At 40.3% G+C, this 3,198-nt stretch overlaps 1 pseudogene; it reads left to right on the top strand.

Moving 5' to 3' along the window:
• The first annotated feature begins 1,615 nt into the window (after positions 1-1,615).
• Positions 1,616-1,930, top strand: LOC145007109 (putative mitochondrial protein AtMg00820 pseudogene; annotated as a pseudogene).
• Positions 1,931-3,198: the final 1,268 nt, after the last annotated feature.

Below are 3,198 nucleotides of genomic sequence, written 5' to 3'. Positions count from 1 at the left end.
TCGCCTCTACAATGGAAGTTCTTCATCGAGCTCTGCTGAGGTGTGACTATTCTTGAATCATTAAGCTATATGTTGATTCTATCCTGTGTTCGCAGTGTTTGTTTGTTTATTTATTTTACCGATTAACCTATTGAAGATCTAATCAAACCCATACGAGGGAAACCAGCAGTTTGCTTGCTAACGAAGAGTCATCCTTCTCGAGTCAATACAAAAATTGTTGAACTACTAGAATTACTTCACGTTGATCTATGTGGTCCGTCTTCAATTTTGAGCATTGCTGGTAGCAGGTATATACTTGTAATAGTGGATGACGTCTCCTGATTCACCTGGGTGTTCTTTTTGAGACAGAAATCATAGGCCACTCCCCAGCTTAAACTCTTTATCAAGCAGGTAGAAGTTCAACTACGAAAGGTAGTTCGAAATATAAGAAGCGACAACGGGTTGGAGTTCAAGAACAAAGACTTTGAAGATATTCTTGCAGAGAAAGGGACAACTCACAACATCTTGGTTCCATATACTCCACAACAGAATGGAATTGTCGAAAGGCGAAACCGATCTTTATGTGAAGCAGCCCGAACCATGCTTAGCTTTTCTTCACTACCACTTATTTCTAGGCGGATTCCATTGATGTTGCTTTCTACATGCAGAACAAATCTTATCTCAACAAACGATTCTCCATCACTACTTATGAGATCTTGAACAACCGAAAGCCTAATGTAAAGTTTATTCATGTGTTCGGTTCAAGATGCTTCATCTTTAACTCAAAAGAGCACCGAAACAAGTTTGACGTGAAGGAATTTTTCTAGGTTATTCATTACACTCCAAAGCATACAGGGTCTTGAACAAGCATTCAAAGAAAATTGAATAGACTTATTATGTCACCTTCGATGATAACTACGTCAAGAAACTAAAGACAACCGAAAGTTCTGTGGAGGAAATATTTCCAAATTTTGGTCAAGCTACTGTACCAATCTCAAACCTCTTTGAGCAATACGTGTTGCTGTTTGATGAACCAGAAAAGGCTATCTACTCTGAATCTAAAGCTGCAGACAACAGGGTAGACAACCTGAAGAATATAATCGATGATGCTGCAAAGAAAATGGCAGATGAACAACCGACAGCAACCGAACAGCCTGACTCAAGCGAACCTCCAAAAGATAGTTCTTATGTTCAAGGGGAGGTTTCTTCTTCTCTAAATAACCAAGATTCACCTTCACCATTCTAGGGGGAGAGTCCATCATCATCAGTACCAACCGAAAGTCAAGTCTAGAAGGAGAATTCTGAGCCTGAAGCTGAAGAAGTATCATCATTTGAGGGGGAGCATACAAATACATACGATGATGAAACTCAGTCAGAATTTGAAGAAGAAGTGACTGCTAAACCAGATCCCTCTTATGTTCCCAATTACCCTCCTCTGTCCAAATGGACCAAAGATCATCTACAAACAGAAATTATTGGTAAACCAACAGAAAAAGTTCTCACACAATCACAACTGAAAGCGAAACAAACTGCACTATTCTCTAAAGTGGAATTTTGCATGTTTAATTCGTTCTTCTCTAAGATTGAACCGAAGACGATCAACACTGCACTCGATCATTCTGATTGGGTACAAGCGATGCAAGACGAACTCAATGAGTTCGAGCGAAACAAAGTGTGGAGACTGATTCCAACACCAAAGGATGTTTCTGTGGTTGGACTAAAGTGGGTTTTCAGGAACAAGATGGATAAGGAAGGAAATGTGATTCGCAACAAGGCAAGATTGGTTGTGAAAGGTTACTGTCAAGAAGAAGGGATACATCACAAAGAGACCTTCTCTCCAGTAGCAAGGCTAGAAATAGTTCGTATTTTTCTCGCCTATGTTGCAGACACGAACTTTGAAGTATACCAAATGGATGTGAAGTGTGCCTTCTTAAATAGAGAACTAGAATAAACGGTGTATGTAGAGCAACCACTGGGTTTCTTGAACGAGAAATATCCAGATCACTGCTACATTCTGGATAAGGCTATCTATGGTCTCAAGCAAGCACCAAGGGCATGGTATGAAACTCTAACCTTATTTCTCAAAATGTCAAAGTTTAAACAAGGTACGGTTAACCCAACCTTCTTACGTAAGAAAGAGGGAGACCACCTTATGATCGTTCAAATTTATGCTGATGATATCATCTTAAGTTCCAAAAATCCTGGCTTAACAACTGAATTTAGGAAGTTAATGGAGATTAATTTTGAAATGAGCTCAATGGGTCCTATTAACTTTTTCCTTCGCTTAAATATTAGACAGGGACACGAAGGCATTTTCATTAATCAAGAGGCTTATACGAAGACCTTGGTTGCCAAATTTGGAATGATGGGAGATTCGAAAGTAAAGGTTCTTATGGTGTTTGGCACAAAGTTAACACCTTCTCTGGACAAACGGGATGCTGACATGACCCTAGGGTCCCTAATGTATCTAATAGCAAGTTGACCAGACATAATGTTCTCTGTTTGCTATTGTGCTAGGTTTCAAGCTAATCCACGCGAACCTCACCTGCTAGCTGTGAAGAATATCTTTTGATACCTGAAGCGAACCTCTTCGCTCGGTCTATGGTGCCCAGCCAAGTCAGGGTTCTTTGTCCAAGCATTCTTAGATGCTGATCTAGGAGGATGTGCACTGGACCGAAAGAGTACCACTAGAGGATGCCAATTTCCGGATGGCAAAATTGTTAGCTGGTAGTCAAAGAAATAAACCTGTGTCTCTCTCTCCACTGCAGAAGCAGAATAGATAGCCGCAACATCGTGCACATCTCAGGTCATTTGGATGCAAAGTCAACTTCGAGACTATGGCCTGAACATGAAGAAAATCCCACTATATTGTGACTCAGGGAGTGCGATAAGGATTTTCATAACCCAGTGCAACACTCAAAGACGAAACACATAGCACTGAGGTATCACTTTATCAAGAATCATGTGGAAGATGGTAATGTGGAAATTCATTTTGTAAGAACCACTGATTAATTGGCTCATATCTTTACTTAGGCCTTGACTGAAGCAAGTTTTAATAAAATCCTACAAGGCTTAGGAATGATGGAAGCTGAATCTGTACCGAAATCACTTTCGCCTCAATAAATGTTGGAAGCAAAATAGAGCGAACGCTCGGACCATTTCATGTTCGGTTCTTTTGGGAACCGAAATGAACCGAACGCTCAGTCCATTTCAGGTTCG

This window comes from Lactuca saligna, chromosome 7 (genome assembly GCF_052625555.1).
Source record: "Lactuca saligna cultivar CGN05327 chromosome 7, ASM5262555v1, whole genome shotgun sequence".
NCBI classification, from domain to species: Eukaryota; Viridiplantae; Streptophyta; class Magnoliopsida; order Asterales; family Asteraceae; genus Lactuca; species Lactuca saligna.
This window is presented reverse-complemented; position numbering and strand designations above follow the sequence as displayed.